Source organism: Erinaceus europaeus, chromosome 3, assembly GCF_950295315.1.
Source record: "Erinaceus europaeus chromosome 3, mEriEur2.1, whole genome shotgun sequence".
Lineage (NCBI taxonomy): Eukaryota > Metazoa > Chordata > Mammalia > Eulipotyphla > Erinaceidae > Erinaceus > Erinaceus europaeus.
The window spans coordinates 142,986,660-143,010,218 of record NC_080164.1 but is presented as its reverse complement, the minus strand read 5'-3'; the positions used below and the strand labels follow the sequence as shown (position 1 = coordinate 143,010,218).

At 37.8% G+C, this 23,559-nt stretch overlaps 1 long non-coding RNA gene across 1 annotated transcript; it reads right to left on the bottom strand.

The window, feature by feature from the left end:
• Positions 1-1,976: 1,976 nt before the first annotated feature.
• On the bottom strand, positions 1,977-21,646 carry LOC132537548 (uncharacterized). Its single transcript, XR_009549018.1, has 4 exons — positions 21,350-21,646; positions 17,565-17,618; positions 14,222-14,261; positions 1,977-2,167 (listed from the first exon to the last, which is right to left on the bottom strand). It is a non-coding gene; the product is annotated as an uncharacterized LOC132537548 (long non-coding RNA).
• Between the last annotated feature and the right edge of the window lie 1,913 nt (positions 21,647-23,559).

The window sequence follows — 23,559 nt, the reverse complement described above, 5'->3', positions numbered from 1 at the left end:
ACAGGGTTATCACTGGGGCTTGTTTCCTGCACTATGAATCCATTGTTCCTGGCAGCCATCTTTTCCATTTTTGTTGTTGGTGTTGGATAGGGCAGAGAGAGGAGAGGAAGATAGGAAGAGAGAAAGATAGACACCTGCAGACCTGCTTTACTACCTATGAAGTGACCCCCTTGCAGTTGGGGAGCCTGAGGCTCTAACCGGGATCCTTACGCCGGTCCTTGCACTTCATACAGTGTGCGCTTAACCCACTGCGCTACTGCCCAGACCCGACAATTCGTGTTTTACTTCTTTCTTTACATTCTTAATATAGGTAGATATGAAGAAAACCAGGCACTTTATTAATAAAAGATGTAGTGTTAACTGTAATCGACGGGAAACTGAACACTAAGGGTTGAATTTCTTAGAGAGAAACTAGGGGTGAGGCTAGATAGGAAATCCCCATCCTCCTCTGGAGGATTTGGAAAGGGAGAAATCTCCTCTCCAAACATCCAGCCCTGTCTTCCACACAGAGGTGTTAAAAGCCGTTCTGAGGAAGGTGAGAAAGAACAGTTTGAGAAACAAAAGCCTCCACATTGTACAGTACTACAAAGTATTTTTTCCTTTTGCACAAAGGACTAAATAGCCACTGGTCAGATGGACAATTCCTGTTTTAAGTGGTCAACATTAATAATACAAAGTTTGTTAGATTCTCTATTCTGGTTTGTTTTTTATAAAAAAAGATTTTTTATTGTTATTTCTATATTATTGGATAGAGACAGAGAGAAATTGAGGGGAGTGGGAATAGAGACTTAGAGAGGCAGAGCTTCACCTGCAGCACTGCTTCACCACTTGTGAATCTGTCCCTCTGCAGATGAGGACCAGGGGCTTGAACCTGCATCCGTGTGCATTTAACCAGGTGTGCCACTGCCTGGCCCCTCTATTCTGAATATAAAGCCTAATCTTACAGTCAGAGAACAACTTTTCTGTAATTAGCCTAAATAGCTCAGTGCAATAGGTGAGTATTCAAGAGGGAGGTTCGTAAGGGAAAAACCTTTGAGAACCTGAAGATTTGATTCTGTGTCCATTAAGCACCAGTGTGTTCATTGCTAGTAAGGTTTTATTTCTAGTAATGGGCATGGCTAGTTGCCTTTCAGATATTGGGGGTGGAGTGAAACAACATATTTCAAGATAAACTGAATAGAACTATTTGGTAGAAAAAAAAATACTAGTCCCCCTCATTAGATCTGTAGCATCCAGACATCTATTTTACAGTGTTTGAATTTAGAACTTGCTCCTTGATCTATTGGAAGAGTCATGACCAAATTCTCTAGTGTAGGGAAAATGCTCAAATCAGACCACCCCAAGATTTAGGATTTAAGTCTGGGTTGAGTGGATGGCAAGGCACACCCTCTACTGGTGAGCTCTCTCTTTTACCTGACTCCTATGTGCAAATTGCTTTAAGCTGAGTCATTATCTACTTCACTATCTCATCAAAGTGAGCTTCACTTCACCAGTCTTTTGTCTATTTCAGATCTAACAGGAATTGTCATGCTCTGAGCTCCTTCCCTTCTCAATTCCCTGAGTAGTGAGTTTTGAATATACACACTCTAGTTTCGCTGTGAGGAGCAGGACATGTGCAATCACTGTAGCTCTGCCGTGCACATTATTCATAAATCTCCTATCATCAATGTGCCTCTGGTTTTCTTAACCATTTGTTGAACCTATGAAGAAGCCACGTGGGACAAGACAATTTCTTTTCACTCACAAATTTTACTAGGTACTAAAGGAGCTAAACTGTTAGTTTTGGAAGAGCTGGTGATTTTGTCACTGACAAAACTGAAGCACAGTAAACTTAAAATATCTCATTAACACTCAATTATCTACTGAATGCCATTAATAAAAATAACAAAATAACATGTGTGCTGTGTCAAAAGGTCTGCATCTAAGGACATAGTTATTTATAACTTAAAAACACAATTCTGATCACAATGTTTTAAGATGCTTTTTTTTTTTTAATTTTCAACAAATGAAACATTTATAATCTTAATCAGTTTTTAGTGAGACCATTTACAACACAGGAACTCTTAAACATGGTAAACTTAAGCAAGAATTGTTTCTGAGAAGTAAACAAAATCTAAGTATATTTTGTATTCCATGATATTGTTTCTGGGGAAAAACTGCCAGTGCCCTGTAAAAATAGAAAAATCGAGTTAGATTCAGGTATGAATCAGAATGTGTGTACACAATATAGACATTTCATATTAATTAACTGACTGATTTAATTTTTTGCCACTAAGATTATCACTGAGACTCAGTGCCTGCGTGACTCTGCCACTGTTTTGGAAACTCTTTTCCTTTCTCTCCCCTCCCCTTCTTTCTCTCTCTCTCTCTCTCTTTTTTCCTTTCTTTCTGATAGAGTGTGAAAGACAGAGATATAAAGGGAGGGAGGGACGGAGAGAAAACATACACTTGTAGCACTGTTCCACTACTCGTAAAGCTTCCCTCCCTGCAAGTGGGAGTCTGGGGCTTGAACCTGGTTTCTCATGCATGGTAACCTGTGCACTCCACTGTTGCACCCCACACAGACATTTTCATAAATTTTTGTCATGTGGGACAAAATTGACATCTGAGATATTTTTTTTTTTTTAATTTTTTATTTAAGAAAGGATTAGTGAACAAAAGCATAAGGTAGGAGGGGTACAACTCCACACAATTCCCAACACCCAATCCCCATAACCCACCCCCTCCCCTGATAGCTTTCCCATTCTCTATCCCTCTGGGAGCATGGACTCAGGGTCGTTGAGGGATGCAGAAGGTAGAAGGTCTGGCTTCTGTAATTGCTTCCCCGCTGAACATGGGCGTTGACTGGTCGGTCCATACCCCCAGTCTGCCTCTCTCTTTCCCTAGTAGGGTGTGACTCTGGAGAAGCTGAGCTCCAGGACACATTGGTGGGGTCTTCAATCCAGGGAAGCCTAGCCAGCATCCTGGTGGCATCTGGAACCTGGTGATTGAAAAGAGAGTTAACATATGAAGCCAAACAATTTGTTGAGCAATCATGGATCCCAAGCTTGGAATAGTGGAGAGGAAGTGTTAGGGAGGTACTCACTGCAAACTCTAGTGTAGTCCTGCTTTCAGGTATATATTTTGCAGTAGTTTATGGATACGTGTGCACATAAGCTCTCTCTCACAGAAACTGGTGTATATCTAGGTTATGGGACTTTGTTGGAAAGTGAACTACCTGAGATGAAATTAGAGTGTACTATTAAAGGAAAGGTCTCACCCGAGTAATGAAGCTGAAGGGCTGTCATTCCACACGTGAAGTCTCTGGATACATTCTGGGGTGAAGCATGTTGAGGTAGCAATCGTTGCTTTGGTTAGTTTGTGATCGGCAGATGCAATGTTGTTTGGTTTGGATTGGGAGATGCATACGGGAAAGTGGGCCCTATCCAAGGGTTCCAGGACTGGGGGAAGTAGGGGCTCTATAGTGAAGATGTGAGGTTCCTGCTGTCTTAGGGTTCAAAAAGACAATCGATAGTTAATATTATCATCACATTATTTGTTAATTGGGTTAACTTTGAAAAGTCCCTTTGTTATGGTTTCCTGGACAGTACCCAGTATCTTGTATATAGCTGTGCTATTGGAAGCTTCTAATCTACTTGGTCTAGGCTTTTGAGAGAGTCCGCATATCAAATACATAGCCTATATATTAAAAAGATTCAGTTTGTCTTTTGAGAAACTTTGAGACATACAATTGATTTCCCCCTCTCATATTAATTAACTACTGATTTATATGTCTACATTTTGCTAGGAGTGTACATAAACACCATTCCCACCACCAAAGGACTGTGACCCATCCCTCCCGCCCACTTCCACCCCCCACTGGCCCAGGAAGCTACATGCCTACCCCTCACCACTGGGTTTTTACTTTGGTGCCCTACTTACAATTTGATCAGGTCCTGCTTTTAGTTTCCCTTTCAGATCTTCTTAGTCAGCTTCTGTTGATGAGTGGGATCATCCCATACTCATCTTTATCTTTCTGACTTAATTCACTTAACATAATTCCTTCTAGCTCTGTCCAAGATGGGTCAGAGAAGGTGGGTTCATTGTTCTTGATAGCTGCATAGTATTCCATTGTGTATATATACCACAGCTTTCTCAGCCACTCATCTGTTGTTGGGCACCTGGGTTGCTTCCAGGTTTTAGCTATTATGAATTGTGCTGCTATGAACATAGGAGTACACACCTCTTTTTGGTTGGGTGTTATGGAGTCCTTGGGGTATAACCCCAGGAGAGGAATTATTGGGTCATATGGAAGGTCCATGTCTAGCCTTCTGAGAGTTTTCCAGACTGCTCTCCACAGAGGCTGTACCAATTTACATTCCCACCAGCAATGTAAAAGGGTTCCTCTGTCCCCACATCCTCTCCAGCATTTGTTGCTGCTGTCCTTTTTGATGTATGCCATTCTTACAGGAGTGAGGTGGTATCTTAGTGTTGTCTTGATTTGCATTTCTCTGATAATCAGTGACCTAGAGCAGTTTTTCATATGTTTGTTAGCCTTTTGGATCTCCTCTGTGGTGAATGTTTTGTTCATTTCCTCTGCCCATTTTTGGATGGGGTCATTTGCTTTTTTGCGGCTGAGTTTGCTGAGCTCTTTATATATTTTGGTGATTAGTTTCTTGTCTGATGTCTGGCATGTGAAGATCTTCTCCCATTCTGTGAGGGGTCTCTCTGTTTGTTTAATAGTTTCTTTGGATGTGCAGAAGCTTTTCAATTTGATGTAGTCCCATTGGTTTGTTTCTGCTTTGGTCTTCCTTGCAATTGGGTTTGATTCATCAAAGATGTCCTTGAGGTGTATGTGGGAAAGTGTTTTACCAATGTTTTCCTCTAAGTATTTGATTGTTTCTGGTCTGACATCTAGGTCTTTGATCCATTTGGAGTTGATTTTTGTTTCTGGTGAGATAAAGTGGTTCAATTTCATTCTTCTGCATGTTTCAACCCAGTTTTCCCAGCACCATTTATTGAAGAGAGCCTCCTTTTTCCATTTAATCCTTTGGGCCCCCTTATCAAAGATTAGATGCCCATAGGTGTTGGGATTTACTTCTGGGCTTTCAATTCTGTTCCACTGGTCTGTATGCCTATTTTTGTTCCAGTACCATGCTGTTTTGATGATGATGGCTTTATAATATAGTTTAAGGTCTGGGAGTGTGATGCCTCCATTTCTGTTTCTTTTCCTTAAGATGGTTTTGGCAATTCTAGGTGTTTTCAGGTTCCAGATAAATGATTGTAGCGTTTGTTCTATTCTCTTAAAGAAGCCTGGTGGAACTTTGATGGGTATTGCATTAAATTTGTATATGGCTCTGGGGAGAATATTCATTTTGATGATATTTATTCTTCCAATCCATGAGCATGGGATATCTTTCCATTTCTTGGTATCAGTTTCTATCTCCTTGAGTAGCGACTCATAGTTTTCAGTATACAAGTCTTTCACTTCTTTGGTCAACTTTATTCCTAGGTATTTGATTGATTTTGCTGAAACAGTAAATGGGAGTGATTTCTGGATGTCTTCTTCTTCAGATTTAGTGTTTGCATAAAGAAATGCCACTGATAATTGTACATTGATTTTGTAGCCTGATACCTTGCTATATTGCCTAACAACTTCCAGTAATTTTCTACTGGATTCTTTAGGTCTTTCTATGTATACTATCATATCATCTGCAAATAGTGAGAGCTTGACTTCTTCCCTTCCAATCTGTATCCCTTTGATTTCTTTCTCTTGCCTGATTGCTATGGCAAGAACTTCCAATACTATGTTGAAGAGTAACGGTGACAGTGGACAGCCCTGTCTAGTCCCCGATCTGAGGGGGAATGCTTTCAGCTTCTCTCCATTGAGTATGATGTTGGCTGTAGGTTTGCTATATATAGACTCCACTATCTTGAGGAATTTCCCATCTATTCCCATTTTCTGTAGAGTTTTGAGCATGAATGGGTGTTGGATTTTGTCAAAGGCTTTCTCTGCATCTATTGAGATAATCATGTGGTTTTTGGCTTTGCTTTTATTGATGTGATGAATGACATTGATTGATTTACGGATGTTGAACCAGCCTTGCATTCCTGGGATGAATCCCACTTGGTCATGATGAACAATCTTTTTGATGTGTTGCTGTATCCGGTTGGCCAAGATCTTGTTTAATATTTTGGCATCTATGTTCATCAGAGATATTGGTCTGTAGTTTTCCTTTTTTGTTCTGTCCCTATCAGCTTTTGGTATCAGGGTGATGTTGGCTTCATAAAAGGTGGAAGGGAGTATTCCTGTTTCTTCAATCTTATGGAATAGCTTAAGAAGTATGGGTATTAACTGTTTCCTGAAAGTTTTGTAGAATTCATTTGTGAAGCCATCTGGTCCAGGACTTTTGTTGTTGGGGAGATTCTTAATAACGGTTTCAATTTCTTTGTCTGTGATTGGTGCATTTAGATTTTGTAGTTCTTCTTGGTTCAGTTTTGGAAGGGCATAGGTTTCTAGGAATTGTTCCATTTCTTCCAGATTCTCTAGCTTGGTGGCGTATAGTTCTTTATAGAAGTTTCGCAGAATTCTCTGGATTTCTGTGGTGTCAGTTGTGATATCTCCTGCATCGTTTACAATTCTATTAATTTGAGTCTTCTCTCTTTTTTGTTTGGTGAGTCTGGCTAGGGGTTTGTCAATTTTGTTTAATCTTTCAAAGAACCAACATTTGGCTTCATTGATCTTTTGTATGGTTCTTTTATTTTCGATGTTGTTTATTTCTGCTCTAACTTTAGTGATTTCTGTCCTTCTGGTTGCTTTAGGGTTCCTTTGTTCCTCTTCCTCTAAGTCCTTGAGGTGTCTAGTAAGGTCGTTCATTTGGGCTTCTTCTTGGTGTTTAATATGTGATTGTATGGCTATAAGTTTCCCTCTCAGTACTGCTTTCGCTGTGTCCCAAATATTTTGATAGGTTGTGTCTTCATTTTCATTAGTTTCCAGGAACATTTGAATTTCCTGTTTGAGTGAGTCTCTGACCCAGTGGTTCTTAAGGAGCATGTTGTTTAGTTTCCAAATTCTATGTCTTTTAATAATTTTCCGTTTGTTGTTAAAAGTTAGTTTTACTCCACTGTGGTCTGAGAAGATACTTGGGATGATTTCAATGCTCTTGAATTTATTGATGCTGTCTTTGTGGCCTAACATGTGGTCTATCCTTGAGTATGTGTTATGTGGATTTGAAAAGAAGGTGTATTCCAGTTTTTTGGGGTGGAGGAGTCTGAAAATGTCCGAGAGGTCTAGTCTGTCAATCTCTTCATTCAATTCTCTTGTATCTTTATTGGTTCTCTGCTTTGTTGATCTGTCTAAGTGTGAGAGTGGGGTATTGAAGTCTCCCACTATTATTGTATTACTATTGATGTATTTTTGAAATTCTTTCAGTAGGTGTTTAATGTATTTAGATGGTCCCTCGTTGGGTGCATAGATGTTAATAATTGTTAAGTCTTCTTGGCTGATTGATCCTCTAATCATTATGTAATGTCCTTGCCTATCTTTTATTACTTTATTTAATTTAAAATCTATCGTGTCTGAGATGAGAATGGCTGTTCCTGCCCTTTTTTGTGGACTGTTAGCCTGTATGATAGTTTTCCATCCTTTCACTTTAAGTCTGTGTTTATCTTGTTGTGACAGATGGGATTCTTGCAAGCAGCATATGGTTGGGTTATGTTTTCTGATCCATCCCCCCACCCTGTGCCTTTTGATGGGTGAGTTTATGCCATTGACATTTATTGATATTATGGATTTAATGTATTGTAGTGCCATTGTTCTAAAAAACGATTTGTTTACTCTGATATATTACAAGTATTATAGTGATGTTCTTGTTTATAAGAGGTCTTTTAGTACCTCTTTCAGGGCCGGCTTGGTGATAGTTGCCTCCTTTAACTGTTGTTTGTCTAAGAAGGTTTTGATCCCTCCGTCTAGCTTGAATGAAAGTCTAGCAGGATATATTATCCTTGGTTGAAACCCTTTTTCATTCAGGGCTCGATAGATATCTTGCCACTCCCTTCTGGCTTTTAGAGTTTGAGTGGAGAAATCTGCAGAAAGTCTTATGGGTTTTCCCCTGTATGTGACTTTTTGTTTCTCTCTTGCAGCCTTTAGGATCCTTTCTTTATCCTTACTTCTTCTCATTGTGACTATGATGTGTCTTGGTGTTTTCAGGTCTGGGTTGATTCTGTTTGGTACTCTCTGGGCCTCTTGTACCTTGATATCCTTTCTGTTATTCAGGTCTGGGAAATTTTCTTGTATTATTTCCTCTAGAATGTTTGCTTCCCCTTCCTCTCTTTCTTCCTCTGGCAGGCCAATTATACGAATGTTACTTCTTTTGAGATCATCCCATATGTCTCTGTTGTTGTTTTCAGTGTCTCTCAATCTCTTTTTAAGCTCTTTCACCTCTTTCTTAGTTTTCTCTAACTCATCCTCTGTCTGACTAATTCTGTTTTCTGCTTCTGTTAGTCTGCTTTCCCTTGCCTCAGCTTCTTTCTTCATTACCGCTATTTCAGCTTTCAGTTCTCTAATTGTCTCAAGATAATCAGTATTTTCCTTGGGTGTCTCAACTGTTGTTTCCCTAATACTGCCATTCCTTTCCTCCAATGTTGTTTTCATTTCTGTGATTAATAAGTTTATTATTGCTTGCATACTTTTCTTATCTATGGTTACTTCTGACTGATTTATGGTTTCTTCTGGGCTCTTGTCTTCATTCATTGGGGTAGCAGTTTTATTTGTTTTTAATCTACCCATTTTTTTTATTTATGTGTTTCTCTCTTTTTTTTTTTTTTTAATGCTCTGTTGTTCCTCAGTTGTTGTGTTTTGAGCACAAGTAACACTGTACTAAATACCTTTATGACAATTGCACTCACCAACCTCCGGAATTACAGTAGCAACTGAAGTAAGTATTGAAGGAGTTTAATCATTGCCAGTTAGCCAAACAATTTCTCCAGTCCGTGAAAAAATAGTAACCAAATCCCAGTGAAGAAAGAGAAAAGAAAGAGAGGATAGCAAGAATAGACAGTTATGAAAATCTACTATCCAGTGTATATTCTAGGGTAACAAGAGTGTAAAGGGAACTAGAGCAGAGATACACACATAGAGAGTCCACTCTGGGTCAGATTTCTTCCCCAAAGTAATTCACAAATTCAGAAAGGCAAAGAAGAAAGAAGTGTATGACAAGATAAAAAAAAAATAATAATAATAAAAAATAAAAAAAAGAGATAGAGAGAGATAAGAGAGAGAAAAGGGAGAATATAAGAAGAAGGGTTGTAATTAAAGAGCAGTGCGAGGAACTTCCCAAATGTGTTATCAGTGAGTTTAAAAAAAATAAAAAAAAAAAACCCTGTTTGGTGGTATGGGGTATCCTGCTAGTAGCTGGTCCCAGGCACTGCTTATGGTGGGGGGGGGGGGGGGGGGGAGCGGCGGGAAGGATGTATGCTTGAAAATTAAAAGGAAGAAAAAAGAATTTTTTTCCCCTACTCTAATTCTTAACCCAAATTAAGTTATAGACAGCTCTTTGGTATGACTGCTGTGGCCCCTTATTGGCTGGCCTGCTAAAGGCAGAAAATCCTATTGTTTACACGAGATGTGTCCGGAGCTCAAAGGCTAGCCACTTCTCCTTTGTCCGCCATCTTCCGGGAAACCCCCCCCTCCAGACTTTTTTAAAGGATTTCTCAAAAATGAAAACTAGCTCCAAATCCTTTGATCCAATGAGAGCTATACTCAAGAAGTCTTTGGATCTGCTCTCAGGGTCACGGTGGACCCTGGATTCTCCCAAGAGGAAGCCCCCGAGCTAAAGTGCTCTCTCCGGGTCCTCTGCCCGCCGCGCTCTGCAACCGGCGGAGGAGCCGCCTTCCTGGGCGGGCGGAGGACAATGCCCGGCGCACTCTCCTTGCCCGGCGCCCTGGGAATTCTGGAGCCCCGCTAGTCCGTGTCACCTTTACTCTAATTCTTAACCCAAATTAAATTGTACCCACTCTTTGGTGTCACCCCTTATTAACTGGCCTGCTAAAGGCAGAAAATCCTACCGTTGCCGACGATGCCGTCAGAGCGCTCGCTGCCAGCAACTTCTCAGGCCGCCATCTTCCTCTCCCTCCTGAGATATTTTTAAGCGGATTTTCCATTCTATCTTTTTGGCTATCATTTAATTTTTTTGATGGGACATTTATTTTGTATGGTTTTTAAAAATTATTTATTTCCTTTTGTTGCCCTTGTTGTATTTTGTATGTTTTTTAAAGTATTATGGTGGTTAACTGCATAAAAGCTTTCTAAAACTTGATGCCAATGTGGTTAATGGATAAAATACTTTAAAAGTTGCAGGCATTATATATATATATATATTTCTTTTTTTTTTTTTAATGTTTTCCTCCTCCAGGGTTATTGCTGGGCTCGGTGCCTGCACCATGAATCCACCGCTCCTGGAGGCCATTTCTCCCCCTTTTTGTTGCCCTAGTTGTTGCAGCCTCGTTGCGGTTATTATTGCCAATGTTGACGTTGCTTTGTTGTTGGATAGGCCAGAGAGAAATGGAGAGAGGAGGGGCAGACAGAGAGAAAGGGGGAAAGAAAGATAGACACCTGCAGACCTGCTTCACTGCCTGTGAAGCGACTCCCCTGCAGGTGGGGAGCCGGGGCTCGAACCGGGATCCTTACGCTGGTCCCTGCGCATTGCGCCACGTGCGCTTAACCCACTGCGCCACCGCCCGACCCCCATATATATATATTTCTATAATTGCTCCTCTGCTGGACACATATCTTTAGTTGTTTTCTGCATAAAAATAATGGTAGAGTAGTGGTAGGTTTCTCCCCCTCTCACTTTTTACTTCTCTCAAAAAATGTAGAATGAAAAAGTGTGTGTATGGAGGGGGAAGGGAGATAGCATAAAAGTTAAGAGGCGGGGGTCAGGATGTAGAGCAGCGGATTAAGCGCACGTGGCGCGAAGTGCGAGGACCTTCGTCCTGTAAGGGTCTTGTTTGAGCCCCAGGCTCCCCACCTGCAGGGGAGTCGCTTCACAGGTGGTGAAGCAGGTCTGCAGGTGTCTATCTTTCTCTCCTCCTCCTCTTTTGATTTCTCTCCTATCCAACAATGACGGCACAATCAACAACAATAATAACTACAACAATAAAAAAGGGGGGGAAGCAAAAAAAAAGTTAAGAGGCTCTCATGTCTGAGGCTCTGAGATCCCAGGTTCAATTCCTTGCATCACCATATGTTGAAGCAGTTTAGCAGTATTTTTGTATACACCATATGCTGAAGCAGTTTAGCAGTATATTTGTGAGGTCTGGGTTCAGTCCTTACCATCACATAAAAAATGAATGAATGAATAAATAAATAAATCTTTCTCACAAGACAGATAAGACCCAGATAGCCAGGTGAGAAAAGAGAAAAAAGATTATTAGACAAAATTAAGTGAAATCCTATATGAATCAATCTATAGAAAATATACTTTGGGAAGCAGTTCAGATCAATATATTTTTAAAATATTAATTTGTTTAACAAGAGGAGGAGGGAGAGAGAGAGACAGACAAACACACAAAGCACAAAAAGTACCACTCTGAAATACATAGTTCCAGGGATCAAACTCAGTATTTCAGGGAAGAAAGTCCTAAAGTCCTACCTATTCTCTCACCACTGAGCCACCTTTCCTGGGAGCAGCTTTTTTTTTTTTTTTAATTTCTAATTTTTTTTTAAATTTATTACTATGGTTGTTTACCCATTTAGATTTTGTCATTTGTCTGAGGTGGATTTTGCTAACACCTGCTTTACAAAACAATCCTCATTTTATTCCAATTTTTAAACTGCTAGACACAGAAATTTGGTTAAGTACTCTTTTGTAGTTTCCATTTCCCCCATAAATGGACTAATCTCACTCCTTTTGTTTGCATTTTTCTGTATTTATGGCTTCTTTATTTCTTTTTTCCTATTAGCTAGGCCCAATATTAGCTTATTTTATTTTACCTCTTTGCAAAGAATAAGAGTTTTGCTTTACTTGCCAGCTTTCTACTTTACTATTCTATAAATTCATTCTTCTTTTTGCATTCTTAAAGTTCATCATGTTCTTTTTTAAAAAATATTTATTCCCTTTTGTTGCCTTTGTTGTAGTTATTATTATTATTATTGATGCCGTCATTGTTGGATAGGACAGAGAGAAATGGAGAGAGGAGGGGAAGACAGAGAGGAGGAGAGAAAGACAGACACCTGCAGACCTGCTTCACTGGTAGTGGAGCGACTCCCCTGCAGGTGAGGAACCGGGGTCTTGAACAGGGATCCTTATGCCGGTCCTTTCGCTTTGCGCCATATGCGCTTAACCCGCTGTGCTACCTCCTGGCTCCTATCATGTTCTTTTTGCAAAAAATTTTTATTTATTGTTATTACTGAATAGAGACAGAGAGAAATTGAGATGCAAGGGGGAGAAATAGGGAGAAAGACAGACACTTGCATCTCTGCTTCACCACTATGAGGCCTTTCCCTTGCAGGTGGGGGCCAGGGACTTGACTCTGTGTCCTTGTGCAATATGTAATATGTGCGTTTAGCCAAGTGTGCCACTGCCTGGCCCCCATCATGTGCCTTTTTAAACTACTGAATGAAATTCTTATTTCTAATTCTCTGTTGTTTGATAGTGCTCAGTATCTTGAATTTTCCACTTAATATGATTTTGACAGTTGTATAATTTGTAATTAGTGGTGCTTTCATTATATTTATTTTCTTTCTTTTTAAAAATATTTACTTATTTATTCCCTTCTGTTGCCCTTGTTGTTTTATTGTTGTCATTGTGTTGGATAGGACAAAGAAATGAAGAGAGGAAGGGAAGACAGCGATGGGAAGAGAAAGGTAGATACCTGTAGACCTGCTTCACTGCCTGTGAAGTGAACCCCCTGCAGGTGGGGAGTCAGGGGTTCGAGCCTGGATCCTTAGGCTGGTCCTTGCACTTCGTACCACCTGCACTTAACCTGTTGTGCTACCGCCCGACTCCCTATTTTCTTTCTTTTTTATATTTTTATTTATTATTGACTAGAGACAGAGAAGGCAAACGCTAGAAGAAGAAGAGACAGAGAAGAACTGAGAGGGGAAGGGGGAATACAAAGGGAGAGAGACAGAGAAACACCTGCAGCCCTGCTTCACCACTCGTGAAGCTTTCCCCCTGTAGGTGAGGACCAGGGTCTTTAACCTGGGTCCCTATGCACTGTAGTCACTGTAGTGTGTGAGTTTAACCAGGTTCACCACTGCCTGGTCCATCATTATATTTATTTTCTAGAGAAAAAAAAATTTTGGTGTTGGTATCTTTCTTAGCTAAATATTGTATTTTGGTATTTGCTTCTATGAGAAATATTGAGTTGTAATATTCTTAATCAGATATATATTTAAGTATTAAGTAAATGACATGAAAGAGATAGTAGGTAAAATATTACTAAATCACTAACAAAGTAATATTAAAAACAAACAAGGAATATTTGCAACAATATGTTCTTACATCTTAACACATTTTTTTTTAGTTCTGTATAAATGGTAGTTATTTTACAAGAAATCTCTTAATATGTATCCTTTGGAATACATAAATACTTTCATTTAGTACATACTAATCTGTTACTATGAATAGTGATAATCCACAATAAAAACACAATCCTCATTAATAAGTTATAATAAAGCCAATGTGTGCAAATTCACTGATGATGAATACTTTGACATAGTCTGAAGAATGTATGACATGGTCAAAGCAAATCCACATCTGGCCTTAAAATACTGGCAGCCTGGGAGGTGAAGTAGTGTATAAAATACTAGCATCTTTGAGAACATAGTTTTTATAGCTCCTATAATTGCAGTATTTACGAATCATATAAGTGTACACATGCAATCAAATAACGGAAATAGGTTGAGAATAGTTAACTTTGTGAATATCTGAAAATGGCAAAAAAATTTCAAACCAAGTTGAATTGTGAAACGCATATCATTTTGTTCTTATTGTGTGACACTGGTTTATATCACTACATACATTTCATAAGTATACAAATGTATACCACACCATGTTCACCACCAAAGGTCTAGTTCCCGCTCACCACCATCCATGGCGCTCTGTCTCCCTCCCACCTTCTCTTCAGGCAAATATACCACCTCCTTCTCTTCAAGCAAACACTTTTTTGTGTGTGTGTGTCAGTTTAAAGGTTTGTGCTTGTTTTTTTGTCTTTTCATTTGCTTTGTTTCTTCACATACCATTTCAAACGTAATCTTCTGACCTTCTTCCGTTGCGTGGCTGGAAAATAATAAATTAGAAATAAGTCATCATCACTAAGGAAGGAAATTAACTTTCATAGAAATCAGCCTAATGAACTTAGTAAATGTTTAATTTTACATGGGAGACCATGTGTCAGCACAGACTGGTGGATCCCACAGGTGAAAGTTTTGTAAGCAGGGGTGGGGACCTACAACTTGTATTTCTAACAATTTCTCAAGTCATTCTGAAGGATGCTGAGGCCATGCTACATTATATACTATTTTAATTTACTTATTTCCTTGAAAATACCGACATTTAAAGGCAAATGCTCTCTATTTCATTTTCATAAGAAATCCATGTAACCTATTAAAGTTGAAATTAAGTCCTAAAAGGACCAGGTTTGAACTGCTTGGGGTGGCTGTGGGGTAAGTGGTAACTAGGAATTAAAGTTTTTTAACACACTAATTGGTATGTGAGTCTGAAGGAACAAAAGATCAGCTGAAGGGCCCGGATCCACACCTCTCATGAGCATTTTAGGAAGAGCATAGGCTGGCTCTTTTAGAGGGGAAGGGGAAGGTGGGGAAATAGAGCTCCTGGCTTCTTTCATAAGGAGGAGGGGAAAAATCTTGCTCTGATCTTCCTGCCCTCCCCCAGTTCAATAAATATAATAAATATAATAAATATATAAAAGGGGGGAGTCGGGTGGTAGTGCAGCAGGTTAAGCACACGTGGCGTAAAGCACAAGGACCAGCCTAATGATCCCGGTTCGAGCCCCCGGCTCCCCACCTGCAGGGGAGTCACTTCACAAGTGGTGAAGCAAGTCTGCAGATGTCTCTCTTTCTCTCCCCCTCTCCGTCTGTCTTCCCCTCCTCTCTCCATTTCTTTCTGTCCTAACCAACAAATCAATAACATCAATAACAACAACAATAAAAACAAGGGCAACAAAAAGGAAATAAATTATATATATGAACATTACTGGGAGGTGGGAGTTTGATTTAAGTTACAAAGATATTCTGATCTCAATCTGTACAAATAAAGTGCTCCCCCCCCAACACACACACAGGTTGGTGTGCAGAGTTTTGGTTTCTGTGGCACTAAGCAGAGCAGTACCTTTTGTTCAGTTTCAAAGTCAAGATTGTTTTGGTATGATTTCTCTAGTTTTCCTCTTCTCATCAATCCACTCTCGAATTTGTTAGGATCAATTTTTTCAAGATGCAAATTTCAGCCTAGTTTTCACAACAAAGTTGAAACTCCTTGGATAAATATTTCATTGACTAATTCCTATTGGTTCCACAAATTCAGTTCCTTAAAGTCTCCTCTGTATTGCCTCCACTCCCTAATCTGAATTTAAGTGCCTTTCTTTTAGAAACCCAGGGGCCAGGTGGTGGTGCACCTGGTTGAGTGCACATGTTACAATGCTCAAGCACCTGGGTTCGAGCCCCCAGTCCCCACCTGCAGGAGGAAAGCTTCATGAGTGGTGAAGCAGGGCTACAGGTGTCTTTCTGTCTCTCTCCCTCTCTACCACCCCCTTCCCTCTCAATTTCTGGCTGTCTCTATCCAATAAATAAATAGATAAAACCAAACAAATAAAAATAAAAAAGAATTAAAAAAAAAAAAAGAAACCCATAGTCCTGGACTGAAAAGGCATGTAACATTTTGTATTTGCTTATTTATCTATATTGGGGTTTACACTCCTAGGATATGAGTACAGACTTCTAACTATCTTTATATCACCTGTCTTTGACACATTGGTGAGGATCCAGCAGAAATTCAATAAAGATTTAAACACATGAATAAAAACCTCTGGGGCAGAGGAGGTAGCATAATAGTTATGCAAAAGATTTTCATGCCTGGGGCTCTGAAGTTTTAGATTCAGTCTTATACACCATCATAAGCCAGAGCAGTGTAGCACTCTGGTAAAAACTAAAGAGGAGAGGAGAGGAGAGGAGAGGAGAGGAGAGGAGAGGAGAGGAGAGGAGAGGAGAGGAGAGGAGAGGAGAGGAGAGGAGAGGAGAGGAGAGGAGAGGAGGAAAAAAGGGAAGAAAAGTGAAAAGAAAAGCTTTAGAAAGTCTCCAGTAAGGTACTAAGGATACAAATAATTTCAAAAGTTTAACTGTTCAGAAAGAAATTCAATTTTCAAATTTGACATAGAAAATACAAAAGGCAAGAGGCTGTGACACACCTGGTTGAGTGCACATGTTACAGTGTGCAAGGACCCAGGTTCAAGTCCCTGGTCCCCATCTGTAGGGGAAAAACTTTGCAAGTGGTAAAACAGTGCTGCAGGTGTCTCTCTGTCTCTCTCCTTCTCTATCTCCCTTCCCTCTTGATTTCTGGCTGTCTCTATCCAATAAACAAATAAAGATAAAAATTAAATGAAGAAAATACAAAAGGCAATTTCAAATTTTCATCTTTTCTAGAGTTAATCCTTTTACTTTTAAAACCTAATGAAAATAGGAAGGAAGCCAGGCGGTGGCGAACCTGATTGAGTATACATGTTACAGTGTGCAAGGATCCGGGTTCAAACACCTGGTCCCCACCTGCAGGGGAAAAGCTTCATGAGTGTTGAAGCAGGGCTACAGGTGTCTCTGTCTCTCTCCTATCTAATCTCCCCTTCCCCTCTCAATTTCTCTGTCTTTACCCAATAATAAATAAAATGTATATATATATTAAAAGTTTATGAAAATAACCATAACACTTAGAGTTTACTGAATCAAAAATTGAGCAAGTGAGTCCTTGAAGTTAAGAAATAATACATCTTTAAGACAACTATTTCCTGGAAAAAATGTTATGGAATGGAGTTGTGAAATAGGTGAATAGCATTTGGAGTATTTACACACTTAAATAGTAGATTGAAGAAGAGATCAGAAATAACATAGTATTAAAGCAATAAGTTGGTAATAGAAGTGAATTTCAGATTCTTGGTGTCATATATAAATGTACTTCAGAACTTAATTAAAATGTATGAATCAGTATAGACACACATTAAAGTATTTTTCTAGGAGTCGGGTGGTAGCACAGTGGGTTAAGCGCAGGTAGCGCAAAGCGCAAGGACCAGTGAAAGGACCAGTTGAGTCCCCAGCTCCCCACCTGCAGGGAAGTCATTTCACAAGCGGTGAAGCAGGTCTGCTGTGTCTATCTTTCCCCCTCTCTGTCTTCCCCTCCTCTCTCCATTTCTCTGTCCTATCCAACAACGATGACATCAATAACAACAACAATAAAACAACAAAGGCAACAAAAGGGAATAAATAAATAAATAAATATTTAAAAAATCTAAAAAAAATTTTAAAAAGCAAGTATTTTTCTATTTTAATACTTATTTTTAAAAATATAGTGTGTACATACCCTGAATAAAAAGTATCTTCGACGTTGGCTTACATAAGGACCTTGGAATTGTTCCTGAAAGAGAAAATTATGACAAATAAAACCACAAATCATTACTGAGATTATAGAAAAATCTAAAGTTATTTTTAGCAATAATAATTAAAGAGGGAATCCATATTGAACATATTTCTCATATCAATAAATAATTTTTGCATTTATATGTGAAGAATTTTCATCAGTATGACAGGCTCCATTTTCAGGGTGTTTGTATATATAGTTATCAATAAGTGGAGAAATGACAAGACATTTCACAGAAAGTTAACTATATTTAAAATTTTTCAGTATCTTGTTAGAATGAAGCAAGTTCTTTAAAATATATATGGCATGTGTTAACACATGAACATAAAATATAAAGTAGAATTTTGTCAGTTAGGATATATATCTCTACAGAAATTAAAATAGAAAAATAAGGGACAAATAGAAAACTTCATTTATTCGATAACACTTCTGAAGAGGTTTTCTCAGTGTAATTACATGTACAGAAGTTATTATAGAAATAGCAAACAGGGGTGGGGGGGTGGGAGTGGGTGGTGGGGATAGGACACAGTCTTTTGGTGGTGGGAGTGGTGTTTATGTACAATCCTATTGAAGTGTAAACATATAAACCACTATTTAATTAATATGAGAGGCGAAAAACTGATGATGTGTCTAGAACTTCTTAAAACACAGACTGAGTCTTTTTAATACATAGGCTATCTTTGATATGTTGCCTCTCCCAAAAGCCTAGACCAGTGAAAACAGAAGCAACCCAACCATAGAATAAGATGGGAATTGTGCAGAATTGTACCCTTCTTATTCTATGGTTTTGTTAATGTCTCCTTTCTTAAATAAAAAAAAAAAGAAATAGAAAACAGAAGCAAATTGATTACATATAATTGGTGCATTTGGAAGTGTTTCTCAAGAAAACATTTAACATTTTATGCTTTTTCTATTTTTAACCAATAGTTATTTTAAAGATATCAAGAGGACAATCACTATGAAGTTTGTCATAAATTTTTTTTCAATTACTCCATAAATATAAGTATAATCATATTTATAAAATTGAAAAAATATCTCGGACATCTATTACAATTCTAAAATCCTTGTTTAGAGTGAACATATCTTAAACACTCAATATTTTGTTCTTATTCTCACTGATTATACATTAACTCAAAAATATTTTTTCATAAATGCCTCCAAATTACTTGGAAGATCTAAATTGTTAATATTTAAAATGTACATACAGAAACTATACATTTGTATGTTTCTATAAGAAAATTTATAGGTGTTATACAGAAAGAAAGAAAAGGAAAAGTTACAAAATGTAACTTAAAATATGCACCAAATTTAAAAAGTCCACACCAAATCAGGTCTTTTTTAGTCTTATCGCTGGAATTAGAGCAGAATATAAGATAATTTGTGAGGCAGAAGTAAAAAAAGATAGACATGATTATATCTAAAAAACAAAATTTAAACTCATTTTCTGTAAGGACTTCAAATATTGATAGTTCACTATCAAAGTTCACTATCAAAAGTATTTTATTAATTATTATTATCATTATTATTAGTCTTAAGGGTTATCACTGAGGCTCAGTGCCCACACTGAGGAATGTCCTCTCATTTTTGTTGCCCTTGTTGTTATTGTCGTTATTGTTATTACTGCTGTATAGAACAGAGAGAAATCATTACAGGAAGGGAAGACAGAGAGAAGGAGAGAAAGACACCTGCAGAGCCGGGGCCTTGAACCAGGATACTTATGTTGGTGCTTGTACTTTGAACAATGTGCACCTACCGACCAGCCCCCTCAAAAGTATTTAAAAAAAAAAAGTAGGTGACTTGGGCCTGGCAAAACTAACAGTCCAATCCAATATAATATATATTTTTCCTATTCATGTTTTACAGTCTTTTCTTGCATAGGCTCCTACACAAAAAAATTTCTAGGAGTTAGTATTTGTGTGCTAGGAACTATTATCAAGTCAGAGTTCACATTTTAGCTTGTTACCTAGAAATATAGTCTCACTCATGACAAAACATTCAAAATTTCAAATCGGTTCATAATGCTGAGTGTGTACTTTGGTTGCGCAAGAAATGACACTTTAGTGATAAGAGTAATGAAATAATTTGAAGGTATATATTTTAAGAAACTTGATCTTAATTTTTAAATCTCATATTATCTATAAGTCAAGCAATGTCCTCAGAAAGTAAAAGCAGAACATAAAAGCACATATACTACTTCTAGAAAATTGGATGACAGTAGATTTTTGGTTTTTTCCCCACACTGGAACTTCTAAAAATTTAAGAGGCAACTGCAATTCCTCCAACACTTCTCATTGCAGTTGGTAGCAGATACTGTTTTCCGAGGTTACTGTTTTAGAGTGAAAACAGTAACCATAAAATCAAAGTCTGAGATGTTAACTTCTTTAATAAAGAATAAAAATAAAATTAATATGTACTTTGAATAAAGACAAAGAAGTAGCCAAACTCTTAAACTTTGTGAGAACAAATTATGGTAGTTACTGGTGTGTGTGTGTGTGTGTGTGTGTAGGGGTGTGCAGTGCAGAACTTTGATGATAGGTGGAATTATACCCCTATAACCATATAATTTTATAAGCCACTATTAAGGCACTAATAAAATGTTAAAGCAAATAAATTAGTTAAGGAAAAATCTAACAAGAAAAATAATTGAAGTATCCAAGATTAGGTAACTACATAATAAAGAAAATATTTCCCTGGGGTAGATAGTAAAGTACAGTTATGACTTCTAATATCTTGGGAAGCCACTGTAACTATTTTGATTTGCTTTCCCCTTTGTAAATTGGACATGACTATACTTTTGAAAGTATTAGTAGATTTTCCAAGAGAGCAAAACAAGCAAAGATGAAAAACTATAATGCATTTTATCAATACTATTACTTTATTAAGCATTACTTTAAAAATTCTACTTAGAAATTTACATCAGTGAAAAAGTTAGGGTTCTGTTTAAATGATAATAAAATTCTAGTTTTGGGGTCGGGCACTGATGAACCTAGTTGAGTGCACATATTACAATATGTAAGGACCTGGCTTCACACTTTTGTTCCCTACTTGCAAGGGGGGAAGCTTCATGAGTGGTGAAGCAATGCTGCAGGTATCTCCCTTTCTTTCTCCTCTACTCCTCCATTTCTCTCAATTTTTGTCTGTTTCTATTATAAAAAAAATAAACAATTTTTTTAAAAAGCCTCTAGTTTTATGTTCAACTAAAAATGTGTTGATTCAGTAATCTTTATCTTAAGTAGAGTCTGGATTTAGATCACGCTTTTACTGATTGTGGAGGGAAATGCCTGCACTTAGTTTCTGATATACTTACTTCATTAATCTTAATCTTATTAACATTTAAATATTTGGAGAAATGTTTACCATGTTAGACCTTTGCCAACCTGTCTACAAAGGGACAGTAAATTATCCTTTACTTTTTCTCCTATGACGCATAATGCCAAGGCAGGCTGTCATGTCCTACTGAGATGTTCATGTCTTTGGAAAAGAATATAATCCCAGACTTCCTTATTGACCACAGTTGGAGTTGTGGGACACAAGATGAGGAGGGAAATTTTTTTTCCTCTTCCTGAGTGTAAAAACACTTTTGTAAATATATGCACTTACACAGACCAAATGGATGTATCTGGGGGACTTATCTCAAGAAGTGTGTCTTATAAACGTCCACTAGTGAGAACAGAAATGGCTGCCCCCACACCGAGTGGCAAAGCAAACATGCAGTTTGTATTACATACGTCCACTTTGAATCTCTTCATTCTTCTCTCATGCAGTCGAGGAATAAGCTGCAGCAACGGATGCACAACAGATGACTGAGAGACACGAACACACATACATAATGAGCACTAAGTCTTCTTAACATTGGGCATAAAGACAGTTTCCTATTTCTTTTTGGTTTTACTCACTAGACTTGCTCCAGACCAAAAAAAAAAAAAAAGCGAAAACGATATTATCTAAGACAGTCTTTTGCAAGCACTTCAAAAAATTGTGACTTGTGGAGAATAAGCCAAGAAATTCAGTAGATTTTAGCAATTCTGTACTAGGATGCTTGTCATTATATTGAAGAAGCACTTTCCTGAGGACCTCCGCTCTGTTATCAGCTGCTAATGAGCAAAACATCAGCCTGCATCTTTAAGTAGCAAAAAGCAGGTGGCTTCCTTCCATGTTTGCTTAAGACAATTTGGGACAGAAGGAACCTCTGTGAAAATTCATTCCCTATTATGAAAGCATTGTCCTGGAAGATTACACTGTAAACACAAGTAATCTCCTTTATACATTTTGTTTTCTGTTCAAAACTAAACATATGGGACAACACAACAGGGGACACAAAAATGATAATGCACTCTTGAAAAAGAAAACTCTAAGATACAGCTTCTCAAAATGCAAAGATGCCAAACAGAAGAAAGTGAAAGTGAATTTGAGACATGTGACTACCCGGTCAGTTTCATTTCAAAGGCAGGACTTGATTCGAACTTTTCACGAGTATTAATTTCATTTATCAGACAGATTTACTTTCAGCCTTATATAGAAGTTATTAACCAATTCAACTTGCATTTGGTTCAAGTTCAGGAAGTCCAATATTCCGCTCCTCATATAAGAATATTCAATATGATGAACATCTAAACCTGAGTTAAAGATTACAGATAACCTTTCCACAGGCATAAACATGTTTTGAAATCTGTCCATGGTAGTGAGTCACAAGCTTATAAAGATTATTATAGTTAAATAACTATTAGATATTCTAAATTAAAATAGCAAAGTAGGCTGGTCAGCATTTAAAATATTTTTACATATAAAGGTATTATCACTAAAAACACACATTTTATTTTATTATTTTTTAATTAATTAATTAATTTATTTATTTATTCCCTTTTGTTACCCTTGCTGTTTCTTTTTATTGTTGTAGTTACTATTCTTGTCGTCATTGTTGGATAGGACAGAGAGAAATGGAGAGAGGAGGGGAAGACAGAGAGGGGGAAAGAACGATAGACACCTGTAGACCTACTTCATCACTTGTGAAGTGACTCCCCCGCAGGTGGGGAGCTGGGGGCTTTGCATCACCTGCGCTTAACCCACTGCGCTACTGCCCGACTCCCAAATTTTTTTTTTTTTATTTTATTTATTAATTAGTAAGAGAAGAGAGATGGAGAGAGAACCTGAACCAGAGCATCACTCTGTCACATGCAAGGCCAAGGATCAAACTCAAGATCCCATGCTTTCAAAGTCAAATCTTATCCACTGAACCACCTTCCAGCCCACATAGCCATACTTTCTAGAAGTGAGCTGAATTCATTTGGCCAGTTTTAGTAAATTCTCACAGTAAATGTTAATTACAAAGAAAGGAGATTGTTAAAAATAAGCTGATTTATTTTTTATGAGAAATTGGGTGAAACCAGAACATTGCTCAACTCTGGCATAAGGTGGTTCCAGAAAAATGAACCTATTGCATCTGGGACCTCAGGCATGCAAGTTCTATGATCTAAAAGTTCTATGCCTCCCCAGCTTCCAAAAAAATTTACAAATAGAAATGGATATCTACAGTAATATTTAATTACATTTTTGACATCTTTTAAAATAATTCTTAAAATGCCTTTGAACAACTCCATTTTCCTTGTATGAATCACACTCTAACACACGAGTTTTAACCTAACTCTATTAGATAAACTACAAAGCAGGTTTCTTATAAAACAAATATTAGTAGTTGCTAATAAGAAGTAATTTTCAACTTACCACAACATTCGAATCACCCAACTTCTGTGTTTTTGAATAATGAAATAGGAACTGTTTAAAAAAAAAGTTGTAGATTTTACTATAGACTATTAGTGGCTTAATTTATATTTTATTTTATTTTATTTTATTTTGCCTCCAGGGTTATTTCTGGGGCTCGGTGCCTGCACCACAAATCCATTGCTCCTGAAGGCCACTTTTAATTTTTTTCCCTTTCCCT